The sequence below is a fragment of the Acanthisitta chloris genome, unplaced genomic scaffold, assembly GCF_000695815.1.
Source record: "Acanthisitta chloris isolate BGI_N310 unplaced genomic scaffold, ASM69581v1 scaffold36174, whole genome shotgun sequence".
In the NCBI taxonomy this organism is placed as follows: Eukaryota; Metazoa; Chordata; class Aves; order Passeriformes; family Acanthisittidae; genus Acanthisitta; species Acanthisitta chloris.
In genome coordinates this window covers 31,833-41,574 of record NW_008669343.1, presented here as the reverse complement: position 1 = coordinate 41,574, position 9,742 = coordinate 31,833, and positions in this window count along the sequence as shown.

The following is a 9,742-nucleotide window of genomic DNA, read 5'->3' as shown; positions in this document are numbered from 1 at the left end:
GGGCCGCTCCGAGCCTTGCCCGCACACGTGTCACGCTAGAACGGGAATGTTCGCGGTGTTTTCCGGAGAGAGGCAGAGGAATAAAACGTAAAGCCGTTTGTTCGCAAGGTAGTTCTCGCAGCCTGGACGTGCCTCCCGTGCACAGCCACTTTTCTTCCTGCTTTAGCTTCCCCTCCCTCCCCCGAGCGTGTTTACCCTTCCTGTGCGAGCTGCAATCTGCGTTAATCACTCTCTCTCCGGGGCTGTGATGGTACTAATAAGCTACTCGTAACAACTTAAATTATAACTTGCATAATCACTGTTTCGAGCAAATATTAGCTGAAAGAATATGCCTTTCCTATCGGTGCTGTGATTGCTGGAAAGAATCATTGATTATCTTTTAAAGAGTTAACACTGCTGATATGTTGCCCTTCAAAATGTTACATTGATAACTGAACAGGCTGATGCCAAGTGTTGGAATACAGCATTGATCCACAGCTGGTAACTTCTGGTGAATGGCAGTCTCTGCCACATAATTTAAAGGGGTTAAGTGCTCTGGAAAAAGTGGCATAGCTGTGCAAGCAAAAAGCACAGAACTGCTGTACCTTTCTGATAATTACAGGCCTCACTGGCAGTTGCACTGCATAGTCTGTGTCTTTTGGGAGAATGGTCGATCAAAATTATCATCTAAAATTGTTATTATCTGTTTAAGAACGTCTTTGTTGAGCAGTTAATGTGTAACTACAGTACTAGTGTTTTGTTTGGGCTATAGAAGTGGGAACAGAAGAGTGTCTGAGTACTGGTGTTTCTTGAGCACATCTGAACACTGCTGCTTGTTTCCCTGGTGAAAGATAATCCTCAGAAAAGGAAACATAGCCTCTTGGTTAAGATTGAAGGTGGAAGTCAAGAGATCTGACCTCGTGTTCCTGGCAGTTCTGTGGTCTGTGCTTAAAGTCTCCCCCGCACAGGTGTGTTGTGGTGGTCTGTGGTCCCTCCACAGCCCTTTACATGAAATGCAGCTTGCAGTCTACAGCAAAGGTTTTCTGCACATCAGCAGAAAAAAGAGAGCTTGTGATCTGTGTTGAATTAGTTCAGATTTGCAAAGCACAACTGGCTTCACAAACTCACTGCAAAGATCAGCTCTTGTCACGATTTCTAAAATGATGTTTGTTTCCTAGTAGCGACTTGTGAGCAGGCATGAGTGACTATAATCCCCTCCAAAATGCCACAAAACTATTAATGGGGGAACTTACAGCTTTGCTACTACTTGGCTGTTCAATGTGATGCTTTTGGAATTGCTTTCGTCCTGAGACCGATAGTCTGCAATAGGAGCTGCAGTCAGCTTCTGGGTCTTTAAGGTGCATTCTCTGCACAGTTTCTTGCTTTATTTTGAAATTGAATGTTGTTGTGTTTGTAGCAAATTCTGGTTTGTGTCAGAAGTTCTTCTCACTTGCTGATTTTGGAAATTCATTCATAGTTAGATCTTGCTTCCCTTTAGCATGAATTGTATTGAGAAAAGGTGATCAGGTGAAGGGTTGGCTCTGAGAGAACACTAAGACAAGCTCTTTTGGAAGACTGTCACTGAGGTTATTAAAGTATATATTGAGCAAGAAGGGCTGCCAGACAGTTTGACAGACTTCTAAGACAAAGGGACTTGTTCTGACAAATTTGTGAGTGGATGAGGAACAGGCTTAGTTCTGCTGCTTTCTTTGGTTCAGCTTAAGGAACAGGGAAAATCTTGTGTTGTGCCTGTATGTATGAGGGCAGGGGAGTGTAAAGGGAATGGAGGAAGTGGGGACAGATGAGACTCTTCTACACTTGCATTTGGCAGAAAGCAATGCACAAGTGGTTTGGATATAAAGGGGGGCACAGCTGCAGGTCAGCAGGAGTGCAGTGCCCCAGTGCTGATCAGAGCTGTCCCACACTGAAGCACTTGCTTTTCTCTATTGGTGCTGGGGAAGTGTTGGTAAATTTAATCTAGAGCCTCAGAGCACTCTAGAATCCATCGTGGTGGGTTTAGCTGCAAATTGCAGAAGCAGTGTTATTGTTCCATTAGGCACATGAGACTGTACTGGTGAATGTAACAGGAAAACTGCTCTGTAAGAGCAAGAGAGTAAGAAGAGACTATAAAAATAAAGGCATGGGATGTTAGAAAAACAGTCCTTTCTTTCATCCTCATACTTGGAAATACAGAAGGAGCTGAAGATTGGTAGTCAGAACTCTTGAAGACTTAAAGAACAATGTGTAAACACTTGAGGGACTTGGTAGTCACAGGAAGATAAGAGGGAACCCCCTTAACAGCTTCACCAGAATTCCCCGTTTGGGCTCTTTCTCTCTGGCTGCTTCTCCCTAGGGGTCTGCATCTTATCTCAGTGGCTTCCTTTCCTCTATTTGCCTCTGACTAATAGGCTTTGTCTGGTGGTTACTGGAAGTCTAATAATTTCTTTTGTCTCTCCCCCCTTCCTCCTTTTAAAAATACTTGATTAATGGCTGTAATGTTTTGCAGACTATCTGCATTGGTGACATGGATTAATTGTATGCTTGGCTCTAAGTTACCCAGCAGTAATGACATAGTAAGTTGACTTGAAACAATGGTAATTTCATGGCAAATGTTCAAGGCAAATGTTGCCTTCTGGTAAAGAGCTACCTGCAATTTGCCCCCTGTAAACACAAGACACGAGTAAACTGTCTCTGCTGGTTTTCTCAGTGTCTTCTGTGCAGTAAGTTGTCTCAAGTGTGCCTTTTGAAAGAGTCAGTGATCTATCCTTCCCCCTCTCCCCTTTCTTTTGACTCTGGTTTGAGTCAGGTAATTACAGATCTGGATTGAAACCTTCCCAGGGAGTGATCAGAAAAGCCAAGACTTGCAGACATGCTCCCATTGCTCACTTGTACTTGGGCTTCACCCTTCCTTGAGAAGTGTTTGTGGAATCTCTTGGTGACTGCCTGTCAGAGAGCCCCAGGGGCAGTGGGGGTTGACAAACTCAAGGGAAGCTCTGCTTTCCTTTGCACAAGTGCCAGTGTCCTTTGTGGTGACATAAGGAGGTTCTCCTTGTCACATGTGGCTTTGCTGTGACTGGTGATGATTTTACATTCTGATCTCAGTGCTGACAATAACAGAGCAAATAAGGGAAGAGAAAGTGAACCAAAACCTCTTGCCTAAAAGATAATCTGAGAACTAACTTATTTAGGTCTCCACTTTATCCATGTGTCTTGGGGGGCAGCTCTCTAGTCCAATGATCTGCATCTTGAAGGAAGCAGAAAATCTGGATTTTAGGTAAAAGTTATTTAATTGCAATGTTTTGCTATGAGAAGAAGGAGGGTTAGAGGACTACTTAGCTGTAAGCATTAAAGAATTCTTTTGCAGAAGTAGGAATACTGTAGAGAAACCAACAAAAGCATAGGTGGTGGGACAGGATTCCTGTGAAGAGAATGAGCTGGTATCATCTTCTGGTGTCTCAAAAAGAATAGTTCTAAATGTTCTGTCTACAGCATCTGTTTTGTGAAAGACCAAACTTACTTTGCAAAATGTGAGAATGCTGTTACTGACCTCCTGTCACAGTCTGTTATTCCCGGAAAGTCAGACTGCCAGAGACAGTATGACAGGCATCGTTATTTGTTGTCTCCCTTTTTCTGTTTAGTGAACATAAGTGGGTTCTTTTGAACCAAAAGGATTATATGCTCCTGAAATACACCAGTCTTATTTTTGCATCCACGTAGTAGCAGAAAGTGACAGGTTTTAGTTTTTACTCTGAATTTTTTGTGTGTATTACTTTTCCTCCTGTAGCTTTGGCACTTCTAAGGCATATCCTTTTGTTTTAACATTGAAAGGGAGGGAGAAAAATCATCTTAATGCTTATGATTATGGGAAGCATGTGTAGCTTAGTAATAGACTCACAAACACAAATGTCTTAGCTCTTGGTTTTGGTCATATGCTGATTGTTCAATATTTTCATTGCCCATGAGCCTGTACAGAAAGCCTCAAGTACTCTGGATCAGCACATAAATGGGTAGTCTGGGAGTGCCAAAGGGCTGATGTGTACCAGCTTCCAGCAGTTACCTGTGCTTGGAGTTAGTGATTATGTCTCATGAGGCTCTGGAGAGATACCTACACACCTTGTCCCTTGTGAGGTCCAGGAAATCAAGGATGTGGGAAAACTCATTAACAAAATGTGGGTGTTGATTGAAGCTGCCACCAGATTTCCCAAGGAGAGCTGGGAGTCTTTGTTAAAACTGATGTCCAAGTACTCAAAGGAGCTCATTTGAAGCTGCTGATACAGTTAGCATCAAAATACTGCAGCATCCTTTGTACAGTGGGAAGTGTTGGTGTCATTCACTGCATTAGGGAAGTTGGGACCCAAATCAGGAGAGAACTAAGGCTCCTGCAGGTGGCTGTGTGTATTTTCTGCTTTAAAAACTGTGGCTGGTTTAAAAATCCATGCATGTGCTCTTAAAGCACTTTCAGATGTCAGTGCTTTCACTCAGAGCAATTTGTTGTACATAACTTAAATATGATTCCAGTATTTACATGGTCAGCTGGTACTGTAGTGCCTACACAACTGCATGCAATGAGTGATTCTTTTGGCTGGCAGCCTGTAAACTCTGTTACACTTACTGAGATGGCCCACAGGCCTTCTGTAAACTCCTTATGAGCATCTACTGCCAGCAGGGATCTTACGAGGTGGTCTGGCTCTTGTCTTCAGACTTGTTCCTTTGCTGCTCTGTGTGGGTCGTGGTTCTCACAGCTGCTTTGTGCTGGAGGAGGGACACTGTTAACCAGAGTGCTGGAAGGGCTTCCTTTTTTATGTGACTGGTGTGTTTTCTTCATTGTTGACAGCAGAATGAAATATAAATTTATTCACTTACTACAATTAGCTGAAAGCCTATCTTATTATTACAGGAGTCACTTGGTACCTACCTGAATTATACTCAGCTGAATGTAATGGATGAAGGTGCCTCAGCCACTTCAAGGTGAAGTGTGATAGCTAAACTCGGTGTGAAAGAAAATCTGTGCACACTTAGCTCAGTTTAAAAGGAATTTTTTTTTTTCCATTGCAAAGTGGGTTGTAGACCAAGGTGGTTTTTCAAAGTTATTCTGGTTTGGCCGCAGATAGTTGCAATTTTCCATAGACTAATTTGTGGCATGGACTGAGCCAGAGTAAGGTAAATATTTGTAGCACAGCTGCTTTCAGATGTTTGCACTGGGATGCATCTGTGTCAAATATCTGAGGGCCATGGTCTCTTTTGGTCCCATAATCTGCAGTTCTGCTGTGGAGATGTGAAGTGACTGTGTCAGAGCAAAGAGCTGCTCTTCCCCTGGCATGTGCTGCTTTAATTATTCATAGTACATACTGAGGTGCTAAAGGTCTGTCATGCTGTGCAAAAGTTACAGTGCACCTTGGAAAAATACTGAAGGACTATTCTTTTACAACCCTTTGCACATGAAAGGGGAAAAAAACCCACAAACTCTTGTTAGAAGAAGATTTGCTTTTTTGTATGTGCTGAACCTTGAGAGGTGTATGGGCTTTGCCAAGGATCTTCAGGGAGAGAGGGGGAGGATTGGTAATTTTTAAATGGATGGAGATGAATGGCTCAGTGACCAAATATTTGGGTTTTGAAGGTGATTGAATTATGTGCAGAGAAATGAACGAGTTTGCTCATGTCTAAGTATGTATGAGGTAGGGAATTGGATGGAATCTGATTTGGGTTCTGGTTTCAGCTTTCCTGAAAACTGATGGCATGATCTTAAACAGCCACATCTTTTGGCTGTCTTGATTTCCCCTCTGCCCATTGTCTTGCTCATAACCTAAATAGACTTCTCAAAGCAAGTACTGCTGCTGCCTGAATTAGTTCCTTAATTTATTTACATTACAGAAGCACCCGAAGGCACCCTCCTGAGATTATATTCTGTTTGGCTAACTGGACTTGGGTTTGATCTGTGAAAATACAATAATACGAACAAATCATTCCACCCACCTAATAAAACAAGATGGAGCACATAATAGGAAAGGATTTAACACTTTTTAATGGGCCCAAGTGCAAAACAATGAGAAGTAATCAGTAAGTAAGGTATTGTGTGGTTAGAGAATGTAAAGGGAAGGGAGGGATTTGAGGGTGATGCATGTGTGTCTGCTGAAACAGCTACTTAAGGAGCGTGTCTTCCATGAGAAAAGGTAGTCGGGTGCCTTTAGTCTCTCCTGTCATTTTTCACATTCTTCTTTTTTTCTTAAGTTGGCCTTGTATAATTAGGTGCACACAGTGAACTACAGATCCAAAACATCTATTCCATTTTTTCTTAAGACTATTTTGAATGGCAGAATCTCCCTTGGCATCCCAGCTCTGGACTTGAAGTGACAGCACACCATGTCGAAGTTCAATTGTTTAAGAGATTTTGCTCTCTTCCTGGTGACTCTGGGGTTTCCTCTAGGAAGAAGTTTGGTGATAGCTTAGGTTCTTGGCACTGAGACTTGGCCCAGCACTGTGGACATGGTGAAGCAGTTTCTGAATTGTTTATGTATTTATTTTTGTACCTGGCCCTCTCTTCCTTCCAAACTAGTTAAGCCTTTCCAGTATGGCCTTTCTAAGAGAAGTTCACATCTCATTTGAGAAAGTATTCAGGTGTCCAACACACACCTTGCCTGGCTTGGTTTTCCCATTGACTGCCATGTAGCCTTCTGCCAAGTGGCCCCTTTTCATGTGTCTATATAAATAACTAGCTTCTCTGTATAGGTGTGTTATATATTATTTTTACCCAGTGTGGTCACATTTCTAAATCTGGTTTGTTTCCAAAACTCAGACTGAGGTTAATCAGAAACAGTTTGTTCTGCTGTGGAACAGATTGACAAAGTTCCCATCTCTGTGCCCCCAAAATCATAACCTGTCTGTAGTTCATTGAAGGTGCTTCAACTGCAGGAAGCCTCACAAGCTCATAATTCATTTTAGGTAATTGCAGCAGGACTTTCTTGCTTTTAGACTTCCTCTTAAGTGACTTTGCATAAGTGCATTTGTGTGGCAGAGATGACAGACTGGTGCTAGTGCAGTGCCTGGTTAGGGATGTGGTGAGGTGACTTCTGGGCTCGTGAAAGCCCAGAATGTGCCACTCTGCTGCACTGGGAAAGTTTCATTGCAGGTCAAGACTTGAAATAAGCAGTTTCCATAACATGTTGGCTTTGCTGACCGGCTGTAACATTTATGCACCAAGTGCGTCCGACTCTGAGCTGCACAGTGAATGCTTCCACATGCAGAACTGATCCTCTCAATTTCTGCCTGCTGAAGAGGAAAACCATGTCACTGATTCTTCACTGATTCCCCACAGAGGAGCAAAGAAAGATGCCTCTTGTGAGAATGCTGTCAGCTCTTACCCCTGGAAAAGCTGCTGAGACCAAGTGTGGAGGGTGATAGCAGCTATGGCACCGAGTGTTCTGCAGTTCTCCATGCCCCAGTGCTCGGAGAGCCAAAGTCACAGGGGAGTCAGACACAGGTGTGAAAAGAGGCAGGTGAGCAAAACAAAGGCCTCTCTAATCCTCAGGGTGCATGCTGTTTACTTATTTATTTCCCTGTGGACTGCTGAGGGGTGGCTAACAGCAGTGCAGGCTGTTGTCTGAGTTACTGTAGTGTGATACTCTTGTTGGTGATCATAGCATAGGGCTGTAAGGACTGAATTAAAACCAGTGCCACCAAAGTGTTGTTGCTTCTTTCCTCCCCCACTGCAGTCTCCATACATGATTTAGGATGAAGTCAGTCAGCCACAACACATTGCTGTGCTATGTTAGCCTTTAAATACAGACTAGAAGAGCTTGCTAACTGCTAACTCATACTAAATTTTCATTCCACGTCCCATAATTGTGTTGTCACAAAAGTTTATACGTGCTACTACATTAAAAATTTAAAAAAGGTTAAATGGACAACTTGGAAGAATAAAGGTATTAAGAAGGGGGAAGAACTGTAGCTGGCAGTTCTTACAGATGTTAAAATTTCTGGCTCCAGGCAGTGTGTGTGTGTATAGGTCAGCCAATGTGGGAAACTACTTCAAACAACATGAAATAGTTTGGCTTTTGCTGGGTAGGGCTGATCTCCATGAGATTCAGCTTCTTTTGAACTTGAAACAAGTCTTTGCTTCCAATATGTCAGCAGTCAACTGGAATTGTAGATTTGGTGGATCACAGATCTCATCCAAAGAAATACAAATATGTTTGAAAAGTAGTTTGTTGCATAAAGCTGCCATGACAATGTTTTTCAAAATGTGAACAGTAAGATGTTGCTTCTCCTCTGTTCAAGCAGGTTCCTGGGGGAGTGGGGTTGCTCAGTGCCGTGCCCTGTGTCCCTCCTGTCTCTTCTTTCCTCCCTGGTGATTTGTAAAGGGAATTAGTTAGATGCCCCTGCACAGGGTGGCAGTCTCAGCAGGAGTGAGCTGTGGGGTCATGGAAGGCCAAAAGGGTTGTTGTTTGTGTGGCAGATGAGGTTGGGAAGTGGAGGAAATAAACCCAGTGTGGAGTAGGCTCTTTGGTCTATCCATCTCAGAAGTAAATGCCTAGAAATGATTCAGTGAAGGTACATTCTTGCTCTCTGTGTGTGTATATGGGCGAAAGTGCCAGTCCAGAGTTTCTAAGTGTTTTGAAACATTTTGGATGGCTGTTTCCCTGGGCTTTTAAAGCTTTTTATTAAAAGCTTCAATCTGAACTAGGCTTATCTGTTGGTCAGATTTTTCCTAGTCCACATATAAGACTCAGATTTAGGGGAAAACTCAGTTTATGTGGAGATTGTTTCATGGCTGTCTTTCTACATTCATCCTCTTTTTTCTGCTGAAGAAAGTGCTGAACAAGCAAATGTTCCTACTTGTTTCCTAAGAAGCAGATCTCATGTAAAAGGTAAGTATGCAGCGAGGCAGCTTTTGATCATCTGTCTGCTCCCTAGATGTACTAAGAGCTGTAAAAACAAGATGTTTCTGTTAGTATGGTAGAACAGGGCAGCTTTGCCAGAGATGCCTTGTTTGTTGTGTTGGTTTTTTTCTAGATCAGATACAGAGGTGTTGACTAGGTGCTGCAGTTGTAGCTCTTGCTGCAGAAACCAGGCATACCTTTGTCTGTCATCTCTTCAGAGGTTCATAGTTACATAGCAGAGCTGGGAATTTGAGAAGTGGAGCCAGCTCAACTGAACATGGGAAAACAAACATGGAAAAGAATGTGCTAGAGAATGAAAAAAGAGAATTACTCTCTAGACCCAAATTATGCTTTGCTAGGTAGCAGCTGTCTGGCATTCACAGATTAAACAGCCACTCAGCTAACATGCAGTGACAGTGATAGCATGTCCTCTGTTTTGCTTTGAGTGCATGAAATGGGGAATTAACTCTCCCATGCTGAAAGCCATAAAAGTGTCTGGAAGTGTCTGTTTACTCCTAACAAACATGTGAACTTGTCTGTTGTTTTCAGTACCTGTTCTATGCTTTATATGACAGTGCAGAGTTAATGGTGTTAATGCTACCTTGTAAGTCAAAAAGTGAAGTAGTTTTTTATAAAATGATTCTCTGAACAGTTTGGCTCTGATGAGCTTTGTTAGATGCATAGTTGGTTCTCAGTGATTTGGTGCTTTTCATGGTTTTCATAGCCTCTTCTAAATGTAAAGACTGGTGTGGTCTTTTGTCTTGCAGCTTTCTATGTGGAACCCAGGGAGCCTGAAGGAAACTGTGAAGCTAGTGGAATGATTCCCTGTGTAGCTGAAACTATGTAAGTAGTGGATGTTTGCTTACAAGATCACTTGCCCAGCATCA